The sequence below is a fragment of the Bos indicus x Bos taurus genome, chromosome 19 (genome assembly GCF_003369695.1).
Source record: "Bos indicus x Bos taurus breed Angus x Brahman F1 hybrid chromosome 19, Bos_hybrid_MaternalHap_v2.0, whole genome shotgun sequence".
Lineage (NCBI taxonomy): Eukaryota > Metazoa > Chordata > Mammalia > Artiodactyla > Bovidae > Bos > Bos indicus x Bos taurus.
In genome coordinates, this window is record NC_040094.1 from 38,709,690 (window position 1) to 38,721,698 (window position 12,009).

Genomic DNA, 12,009 nt, shown 5'->3' on the forward strand with positions numbered 1-12,009 from the left:
CTAAGTTCAACAGTTGTGGCAGAACCCAGAGCAATACATGAAAATCAATTGTATTTCCACACACTAGTAATGAATAACCAAAAATGAAATTAAGAAAATTTTATTTACAATAGCATCAAAAAGAATAAAATTATCAGGAACAAATATAGCAAAGTAATTAATTATAAGGCTTGTGTGCTGAAAAATAGAAATATTATTGAAAGAAAGAAGACATCCCAGGTTCTTGTGCTGGAAGACACAACATTTTAAAATTGAAAATACTCTCCAAGTTGATCTACAGATTCAGTGCAAACTCTATCAAAATCCCACCTGGCTTTTTTTGGTAGCAATTGAAGAGCTGAGGCTAAAATTCAAGTGAAAATTCAAGGTTCCCAGAACAACAAAAATAATCTCAAAAAAGAAGAACAAAGTCTGAGGATTAACATCTCCCAATTTCAAAACTTCTGTAAACTATAGGAATTAAGACAGTGTGGTACCAGCATATGGTTAGACAATAATAGATCAGTGTAATAGAATTAAGAGTCCAGAAATAAATCCTTATATTTACAGTCAATTTATTTTAAACACGAGACCTAAGATAACTCAACTTGGGGAGGGGGGCAGAGAAGAATACTAGTGTCAACAGATTGTGCTGGAAAAACTGGATATCCACATGCAAAAGAATGAAGTTGGACCCCTACCTCACACCGTGTACAAAACTTAATTCAAAATGGGTGACAAACCTAAATATAAGAGCTAAAACTATAATTCTCTTAAAAGAAAAAGAGGCATTCATTTTCATGACCATGTCTTAGACTAATTGTTTTTACATATTTTACCAAAAATGCAAGTAACAAAGCATACCAGATAAATTGGATATAATCAATGACAGTTAGATGTCATTTCAAAGGATGACATCAAGTGAAACAGTCCACAAAATGCAAAAACATTTTTGCAAATCATATATTTGATGAGACATATCTAGAATATATGAAGAGTGCTTACTACTCAATAATAAAAAACAAATAACCAATTTTAAAATGGACAAAATATCTGATGAGACATTGTTCAAAAAAGATATATAAATGGGGAAATTCCTGGCAGTCCAGTGGTTAGACTGGACTGGACTTGAGCTTCCAGTGCTGAGGCATGGATTCTGTCCCTGGTTGGGGAACTAAGATCTTGCACACGGGGCAGCCAAAACCAACCAACCAAACAAACAAAATTAAAAATATATATACAGGGACTTCCCTGTTGGTCCAGTGGTTAAGAATTCGCCTGCCAATGCAGGGGACACAGTTTGGATCCCTGATCTGGGAAGATCCCACATGCCTCAGATCAGCTAGTCCCGAGCACTACAACTAGAGCCTGTGCTCTAGAGCAGGGGAGCGGCAACTACTGAAGCCCATGTGCCCTAGAGCCCATGTTCCACAACAAGAGAATCCAGAGAGTAGCCCCCACTTGCTGCAAGCAGAGAAAGCCTGAGCACAGCAACGAAGACCTAGCACAGCCTAAATAAATAAATAAAATTCAAAAGTAAACAAAACACAAATGGTCAGTAAGCACATGAAAATATGCTCAATCTTTAGCCATCAGAGAAACACAAATCAAAACTGCAATAAGCTACCACGCAGATGACACCACGCTTATGGCAGAAAGTGAAGAGGAACTAAAGAGCCTCTTGATGAAAGTGAAAGAGGAGAGTGGCAAAGTTGGCTTAAAGCTCAACATTCAGAAAATGAAGATCATGGCATCCGGTCCCATCACTTCATGGCAAATAGATGGGGAAACAGTGGAAAGAATGGCTGACTTTATTTTTTGGGCTCCAAAATCACTGCAGATGGTGACTGCAGCCATGAAATTAAAAGACGCTTGCTCCTTCGAAGAAAAGTTATGATCAACCTAGATTGCATATTAAAAAGCAGAGACATTACTTTGCCAACAAAAGTCCATCTAGTCAAGGCTATGGTTTTTCCAGTAGTCATGTATGGATGTGAGAGTTGGACTATAAAGAAAGCTGAGTGCCGAAGAATTGATGCTTTTGAACTGTGGTGTTGGAGAAGACTCTTGAGAGTCCCTTGGACTGCAAGGAGATCCAACTGGTCTATCCTAAAGGAGATCATTCCTGAGTGTTCATTGGAAGGACTGATGTTGAAGCTGAAACTCCAATACTTTGGCCACCTGATGTGAAGAGCTGACTCATTGGAAATGACCCTGATGCTGGGAAAGATTGAGGGCAGGAGGAGAAGGGGACGACAGAGGATGAGATGGTTGGATGGCATCACCAACTCAATGGACATGAGTTTGGGTAAACTCTGGGCATTGGTGATGGACAGGGAGGCCTGGTGTGCTGCAGTCCATGGGGTCGCAAAGAGTGGGACACGACTGAGCGACTGAACTGAATTGAACTCATACCCACTCTGATGGTTATACTTGAGAAGACAAATAATAAGTGTTGGTGAAGATGTGGAGGATTACAATCCTCATGAACTACTGGTAGGAATATAAAATGCCACAGCCACTTTGGAAAAGAGTTTGGCCATTTCTCAGAACACAGAATTATCATATGACCTAGCAACTTCACTTTAGGTATACACCCAGAATGAAAGAGAAATCACAATATATGTCTATAGAAAGACTCGTTCATGAATATTCATAGCAACTTTATTCATAATAGCCTGAAAGGAGAACCAACCCAAATTTCCCTCAACTAATGAATGGATAAATGAAATACGGCACATCCGTAGACTAGAATATTATTTGGTCATAAAAAGGAATGATGTACTGATAAATTTTACAATATGGATGAGCTTTGAAAATGTTATGCTTACGGACAGAAGCCAGGCCCAAAAGCCACATATTATGTGATTCTTTTTGTATAGAATTTTTCCAGAACATTCAGATCTTTAGAGGCAGAATCTGTAGCGGTTGCCAAGTGGTGGGGGGGATGAAGGTGTGATGGCTAATGGGTATCAGGTTTCTTTCAGAAGAATGAAAATGTTCTTTTTTTTCCCCATGCCCCTCAGCAAGATGGATCTTAGTTCTCCGACTAGGAATCAAAGCCACGCCCCTTGCTTTGGAAGCACAGAGACTTAACCACTGGACTGCCAGGGAATTCTAGCAAATGTTCTAAACTTGACTGGTGCTGACTGCAGAACTCTGAATAAACTAAAACCTTTGAATTGTACACTTCAAGTGGGTGAATCGTATAGTTATTGAACTATGAAAAAATTTTAAGAGATTTAAAAATATATTTTAGGCTGCACAACAATGTGAATGTACTCAGTGTCACTAATTTGTATATTTTAAAATGATTAAAATGGTTATCTTTGTTATGTATATTTTACCACAATTAAAAATACATATGTGCAAAATTTTGTTTTTCTAAAAATTGTGTATCACACAACACACACACTACAAGATGGAGGAAAATATATCCAAGTGATATGTAAATAGTTATAAATTGTTTTTAACGGCTACCCGCTCCAGTATTTTTGTCTGGAGAATTCCATGGACAGAGGAGCCTGGCGAGCTACAGTTCATGGAGTCCCTAAGAGTGGGACACGATTGATCGACTAAGATACATATATTTTTGGCCAAGCCTTGTGGCTCTCGGGATCTTAGTTCCCCAACCAGAGATTGAACCCAAACCATCACCCTTAGCAGTGAAAGCACAGAGTCATAACCACTGGTTATTGTTTAGTCATCAAGTCATGTCCAGTTCTTTTGCAACCCCATGGACCGTAGCCCGCCAGGCTCCTCTGTCCATGAGATTTCCTAGGCAAGAATACTGGAGTGGGTTGCCATTGCCTTCTCCAGGGGCTCTTCCCAACCCAGAGATCGAACTAGTCTTCTGCTTGGCAGGTGGATTCTTTATCACTGAGCCACCTGGGAAGCCCCCAACTACTGGACTTGCCAGGGAATTTCTATAAATACTTTTTAATGGCCTGTCACAACTTCTAGACAGAGAACCGAATAATCTGAAAAATACGTCTGTTAACAATGATTGCCTGTGGATTTTTAGGTTATAAGCAACAGAGGCCTTAATTTTTTTTTTAAAACTTTTAATTGTATATAACGAACATACATACATTTACTTTGAAAAATCAAATATATGAATTAGCAATGAAAACATACCTTTTGGTTCAAAGTTGAAAAAGAATGAGTATAGATAGAGGAGATCAATCTTAAGAGGTCAGGGAAACGAGGGGAGCTAGTAAAGGAGTCTGAGAAGGAATGGCTAGGGCAGTAGGAGGATAATTAGGCAGAGTGATGGCTTGAAAGTCAAATGAAGAACACGTTTCAAGGTGGGAGTGATCCACTGTCTCAACAGGTGCTGATGGGTCAATCAGAGGAGAGCTAGACTTGAATTCTGGATGGAGCAACTTGGAGGTCATCTGTGAACTTAAGGGATGTTTTGTGGATTGGTGGGAGTGAAAGATGATTTAGAGTGGGTTTAAGAACATAGTTATTTGTCATCATTTTAAATGACCATTTAACTAAAATGTACTTTGAAAATTGGTAATTAAAGGAAAATAAATGAGCACTGGTCTTGCCTTTACAGTAGGAACAGTATTTTAGGATAATCAAATAGATTCAGTTGATAAAGAAAAACCTTCCTGAATAATCTAGAATTTCAGCATCGTCATTTTGGAAACTCTATGAAATTACTGATTCTGTCAAAGATTATGAATTGATTTAAAACCATCAGGAGAAGGAGCAGATAGGAATTGGACATTGTGCAGTGCCAAAGTCACAACACACAGCTTACTTTCTAGTTACATTGGGGAAATCTAATTTAAGATAAAGGACACGGCTGTCTTCACCCTGGGCCAGTGTCTAATACTGCTGTCACAATCGACGTCACTAGATACTGTGCTTTATAATGAGATGCAAAATGAAATATACATCATTTATTGTATACTTATTCAAAGTCATTTACCTTAAAACACTTAAGACTTTAGATCTAACTTTCAGTTTATAAGAAATTCAGATGATAGAGAAACAGACTGAACAATATCATGAAGGAGCAACCAGACAGATCCAGAAGGTAGGACATATGGGCTAGTGCCTTCAATAAGTCAGTGTCATGAGAAAGGGGATTGTGACCAGACGCAATGTATGGCCATAGGTTGAGTAGGATATGGACATATCAGTTGTAGAGGACATTTTTGGGATAATTGGGAAAATGTGATTATGGTTTAGGTGTTAGATGAGATGAAAAATTTCCATTTTGGAAAGGCAGAGATGATTAACTGATAAAGAGAAATTACGCAGTGCTATGTCTGATGTGATCTCATGTTGATTTAAAAAAAACCCATACAGGGACTTCCCAGGGGTCCAGTGGCTAAAACTCCATGTTCCCAATGCGGGGGGCCCACGTTCAGTCTTTGGTCAGGGAGTTAGACCCCACATGCCACAACTAAGAGTTCAAAAGCTGCGGCTAAAAGATGGTATATGCTGCAACTAAGGAACCCGCATGCTGCAACAAAGACAAAGATCCCGTGTGCCGCAACTGAGACCTGGCTCAGCCAAACAAATACATAAACATTTTACAAATCCATACACTGAAGCCGCACACTGTTGGTGGGAACGTAAACTCTTGCAACCACTGTAGAGAACAGTATGGAGATTCCTCAAAAAATTAAGAATAGAACTACCATATGATCCAGCAAGGGATACTGATCCACTTCTGGGTACTTACCCAAAGAATATGAAAATGCTAATTCAAAAGGATATATGCACCCTTTTGTTTATCACAGCATTATTTACAGTAACCAAGATGTGCAACCAATCTAGGTGCCCATCAATAGATGAATGAATAAAGATGTTCTTTATACATACATTTATATACATGTATAAAATGACTACCAGCCACCAAAAAGATGAAATCTTGCCATTTGTGGCAACAGGGAGGGACCTTGAGGGTATTATGCTAAGTGAAATAAATTAGATGAGGAAAGACAAATGCTGCATAATTTTACTCTATGTGGAATATAAGAAACAAGCAAATAAAATAAATGAACAAACCAAACCAAATGAAAACAAACACACAGATACAGAGAACAGGGTACTGGTTACCAGGGAAGAAGGGGAAGGGGGGTGAGTGCAATGGGTAGAGAGGATCAACTATATTGGTGATGGATAGAAACTACATTTTTGGTGGTGAGCACGCTATAGTCTAAACAAAAGTGCAAATATAATGTTGCACACAGGAAACTTATGTAATGTTATAAACCAATGTTACCTCAATAAAAAGCAAGTTTGTTTTAGAAGTTTGCTGTTTTTAAAAGTTTGTTTTAAACAAACACCATACGTTAAAAAAATATGTATGTAAAAGATCTAGTTATTACTGGAGTGCTAAGTTACTAAGATTAATATTCTCTGTATAGTGAGAACAAAAATTTTTCACTATATTATTTTGCTTATCTACATTGTCTCGGAGAAGACAATGGCACCCCACTCCAGCACTCTTGCCTGGAAAATCCCATGGATGGAGCAGCCTGGTGGGCCGCAGTCCATGGGGTCACTAAGAGTCGGACACGACTGACTGACTTCGCTTTCACTTTTCACTTTCATGCATTGGAGGAGGAAATGGCAACCCACTCCAGTGTGCTTGCCTGGAGAATCCCAGGGACGGGGGAGCCTCGTGGGCTGCCGTCTACCGGGTCACACAGAGTCGACACGACTGAATCGACTTAGCAGCAGCAACATTGTCTACAATGTTGTGCATTTCATCTAAAATAATATATTATTTTAAAACATAACAGAAAAAACTGAAAATGAGAAAAATAAGAGAATGGGAGGAGAGGGCTAAATATCATTCTTTCAAAAAATGTTGCTAAAAATTCTACTGAGAATTTAGAAAACAGAGAAATTAGGCTATAGCTAGATGAGGAAGTGGGGTCAGATGAAATTTTTTTAAATAGAAAAAATAACAACATGATTTTATGGTGATTGGAACAAACCAACAAAGATGGAAAAAAACTGATGAAAGAAAAGTGAGGACTTCTGAACTAATGCTCTTGAGTAGCCAAGAGGAGCTGGCCTTAGATAACCATGTATTGATGTCAGGCACAATGTCCTCTAGAGCAAAAGCACTACTACAGAAAAAAGGATCACATGCACAGTAACAAAGGGTTCAATTCATGAAGAGAATATAATTCTAAAGTGTGTGCTTCTAATGACATGCATATAAAGTGAATATTGACAGAAGTGTAAGGGGAGATTCAGAAATTCACCATCATGGTGGGCTATAATACAGCTCTGTCAGTAACTGACAGATCTACAGAGCAGTAATGAACCAGGATATAGAAGATTTGAATGACGCAATTAACTTCATTTAGTGAACTTATATAGAACGCTGCTCTCAGCAATTAGAGAGTACACATTCTTTTCAAGCACACATGGAACACTTATTGATCACTTACTAAGTAACAAAGCCAGCTTCAATAAATACCAAAGAATCAATATCACACAGACCACATTCTCTGACCACAGTATAATTAAATGAGAAATCAAAACATTATGAAACATGCTTTTAGACATTAAAAAAAAACTTTCAAATGTGACTGTTGGAGTCCATATCAAAAACTGAGGGGCAGCATCTAAAGAGGAAGTAAAGACCCCCATTAACCAGGTAGATACCTTGAAAGGTCTCCACTACATTCTTTTTTTAAAATTGGAGGATAATTGCTTTGCAATATTGTGTTAGTTCCTGCCTTACATCAACATGAATCAGCCACAGTTATATCCTAATTACCAGCCCCCCTGCCTTTCTCCCTGTACAGCCTAAGATGAGCCCACTAAGCATGACCTAACCACTTCAAGGACAACTGCTACTCACCTTCTTCCCAAAGTTAAAATCATCCATGTCCAGCTTGTAGCCAGAGGCAGCATCATGAAGCAGCTGTTCCCCAAGTATATCATCTCCCAGACATGTCTATCTAATCTTCTAGTTCAGACTTTTATCTTACCCTGGTGTGGTTTTACATCATCCTGTTACTTCTGGACTAAACTTTTAAACTGTGGTGTTGGAGAAGACTCTTGAGAGTCCCTTGGACTGCAAGGAAATCCAGTCCATCCTAAAGGAAATCAGTCCTGAATATTCATTAGAAGGACTGATGCTGAAGCTGAAACTCCAATAATTTGGCCACCTGATGTGAAGAACCGACTCATTGGAAAAGACCCTGATGTTGGGAAAGATTGAAGGCAGGAGGAGAAGGGGATGGGGGGATGGCAGAGGATGAGATGGTTGGATGGCATCACTGATGCCATAGACATGAGTTTGAGCAAGCTCCAGGAGTTGGTGACCGACAAGAAAGCCTGGTATGCTGCAGTCCATGGGGTCGCAAGGAATTGAACATGACTGAGCAACTGAACTGAACTGATGGACTAAACAATAGATAGAGCCCACCTATCTCACTTGTGCTTCCTTCACATGCATCAAAGTTCTCAGATGGTGCAAGGATAAGAACAGATTCATGAACACTTGGTTCATTTATGCAGGTGCAGGGCCAAGACCTTTTTTGAGCACTAGGTTGATTGCATTCCATTTTGTCCATAATGTAGACCTTCAGTCTAAGGATCTCAATCACTATCTTTGCACAAAGTTCTTCCAATTTCCAGCCCAATGCTTCCCTCGCTCTTATGATTAAAAAAAAAAGTCAAATAGTACAATCTGCTTTTAAAATCAGTTTTGAATTTTCCAGCATTTTGCTGACCAAGACATGCTCATCTAACTTCACTGATTTTTTTTTCTAACACAAACTATCCCTAAACATCTGCACTCATGTTGTTTTTGTTCAGTCGCTCAGTTGTGTTCGACTCTTTGTGACCCCGTGGACTGCAGCACGCCAGGCTTCCCTGTCCTTCACCAGGTCCCAGAGTTTGCTCAAACTCATGTCCATTGAGTCAGTGATGCCATCCAATCATTTTATGTTAACATCAATTATAAGGTACATTTGCTTACATATTATTGACCATATAATAATCCCAATAAAATCCCAATCTTTGTTCTAATTAGTAGTATCTGCCAATAACCACTACTCATATGCAATAGTGGGGAAGAAAAAAAAAAAGGACAATCACATTAATTACTCTTAAGAAAAGGGTTTGGTGGTTCAGGACCTGTGCTGTATCTTGCTGGACAGGTCTGTATAGGTAAGTGATGGAACCGCAAATCTTGGGGGCATCGTCTATAACACACTTCCTGGAGCAGTGGAGTGAGTTTCCCGGTCCCTGTGATCTACTTGCTTGGAAGACTTCCCTTATATAACCAGCATCCTTCAGGTCTGCATCAAAGAAGACTAGTGAATAGGATCTTCTCTAGGGAGTCATTTACTTCTTATTTTTGGTATCTTTTTTTTCCGCCCTGGTATCTTTTTTCTATGATTAGGGACCGAGTCTTCCTGTAACATTGGTTTATGAAAATCTCAGGTCTTTGTTTGCCAGCACCACTTTTTTTTTTTTTTTTTTTTCTGGTGCTACAATTCCCATAAAATTTTGGTGACCCGGGCATTTCATTTGGGAAGTCTCTGCTAAAAAGTCCAAACGAGGAATCTTGTCTTTCTTGGTAATATCCAGGCCTGGTTAAGATGCAGAGCTAGACTGCCTAGGGGGTCTGCTCAGTTATACCAGTTCTCCAATTAATGCTTTAGCTTCAGGGTATGTATGGTGAATATCAGGGGTGGTGTCTAACTTCCTCCTCTAATCTGCCTTGGAAGGTCATCCCTGCAAACCTTGCATTCCACAACCATCAGGAAGTTCTTTTCTTAAAAAATTAATTAATTTATTTTAATTGGAGGATAATTTCTTTACAATATTGTGGTGGTTTTGCCAATTCCCTCCCCTCCGCATCCCTCTGGGTTGTCCCGGAGCAGCATGTTGGTCTTTTAAAGTGGGAGGCAATTTCACATTTGCCCAGCAGAGGGGGCTCAATAGGAGATGGTTTGGAGAAATCAGGTTTTTATTCTTTTTTTAAAAAAACAAAGCTGTTTTCTCTTAGACCCTTCATTCAATCCCAGAATGCCATGCTGGTTCTGCTTTCAAAATTCATGCAGGATCTGACCACTTAATCACATCTCCAGTGCTACCGCTCTAGCCTGAGTCTCCTTCATTCTCTCACCTGGGTTACTGCAGAGGTCTCCTAACACTTGTCCTGCTTTTACTTGCTTCCTTGTCATCTATTCTCATCTGACCCAGCAAACAGAGAGATTATTTTAAGATATAAGTATACTGTATTACTTCTCTGCTCAAAATCCTGCAATGGCTTCTCATTTCTCCCAGAGTCAAAGCCAAAGTCCTCACTTAGACTCCATCCCACTCATTCCCCCATTACCTGTCTGACCTGCCTAGCAACTCTCCGCACCCATGCCCTGCTCCAGCCCCATTAGCCTTTTGGTTATTGCATGAACACCCAGGTACATTCTTGCTCTTTCCCTTTCATGTTCATGTAACTCACTTGGCTTGCAAGGTGGTGCAGTGGTAAAGTATCTGCCTACCAATGGCAGGAGATGCAAGAGATGCGAGTTTGATCCCTGGGTTGGGAAGATCCCCTGGAGGAGGGCATGGCAACCCACTCCAGTATTCTTAACTGGAGAATCCCATGGACAGAGGAGCCTGGCGGGCTACAGTCCGTGGATTGCAAAGAGTCAGACATGACTGAGTGACTGAGCACAAGCAAAAACAACTCACTCCTTCATTTCTTCCATGTCTTTACTCAATTCTTGCTTTTCCAATGAGTCTCCCCCTGACCACTCTATTTAAAATTGCAACCAATGCTTCCCTACTCTATCTAAATTTCTTACCCTGCTCCACTATTTCCTCCACAGTACTCAGCATGTTACAAAAAAAAAAAAAAAATTATTTGGCTGCATTAGGTCTTAGTTGCATTATGTAAGATCTTTTGTTGCACTGCACAGCCTCTCTAGTAGTGATGTACAGGCTTAGTTGCCCTGTGGCAAGTGGGATCTTAGTTCCCCAACCAGCAATTGAACTCAGGTCCCTTGTTGGAAGGTGGATTCTTAACCACTGGCCCACCAAGGAAATTCCCAACACATTCTGTCATACTGTTCTATACTGAAAGTTGCAAACAAATATAATTGCTTTGTTTACTATTTACCATCTTTGTCCTCTTCCTACAACACAAGAGATGATTCTACACATGGACATCACCAGATGGTCAACACTGAAATCAGATTGATTATATTCTTTGCAGCTGAGAAGAAGAGAAGCTATACAGTCAGCTATGTGAAGAAGCTCTATACAGTCAGCAAAAACAAGACTGGGAGCTGACTGTGTCTCAGATCATAAGCTCCTTATTGCACAGTTCAGGCTTAAATTGAAGATGGTAGGGAAAACCACTAGACCATTCAAGTATGACCTAAATCAAATCCCTTATGATTATACAGTAGAGGTGACAAATAGATTCAAGAGAATCTATACTTGAATTTAGAATCAAGAAAATTCTAAATCTGATCTAATATTCTGAATCTAAGATCAGAATAGATCTTAGATCTGGTAGACAGAGTGCCTAAAGAACTATGGATGGAGGTTCTTAAGACTGTATAGGAAGTGGTGACCAAAACCATCCCCAAGAAAAAGAAATACAAGAAGGCAAAGTGGTTGTCTGAGGAGGCCTTACAAAAAGCTGAGAAAAGAAGAGAAGCGAAAGGCAAAGGAGAAAGGGAAAGATACACCCAACTGAATACAGAGTTCCAGGGAATAGCAAGGAGAGAAAAGAAAGCCTTCTTAAGTGAACAATGCAAAGAAATAGAGGAAAACAATAGAATGGGAAAGACTAGAGATCTCTTCAAGAAAATTGGAGATACCAAGGGAACATTTCATGCAAAGATGGGCACAATAAAGGACAGAAATGGTATGGACCTAACAGAAGCAGAAGAGATTAAGAAGCAGTGGCAAGAATACACAGAAGAACTATACAAAAAATGTCTTAATGACCCAGATAACCAAGATGGTGTGGTCATACCTAGAGCCAGACATCCTCGAGTGTGAAGTCAAATGGGCCTT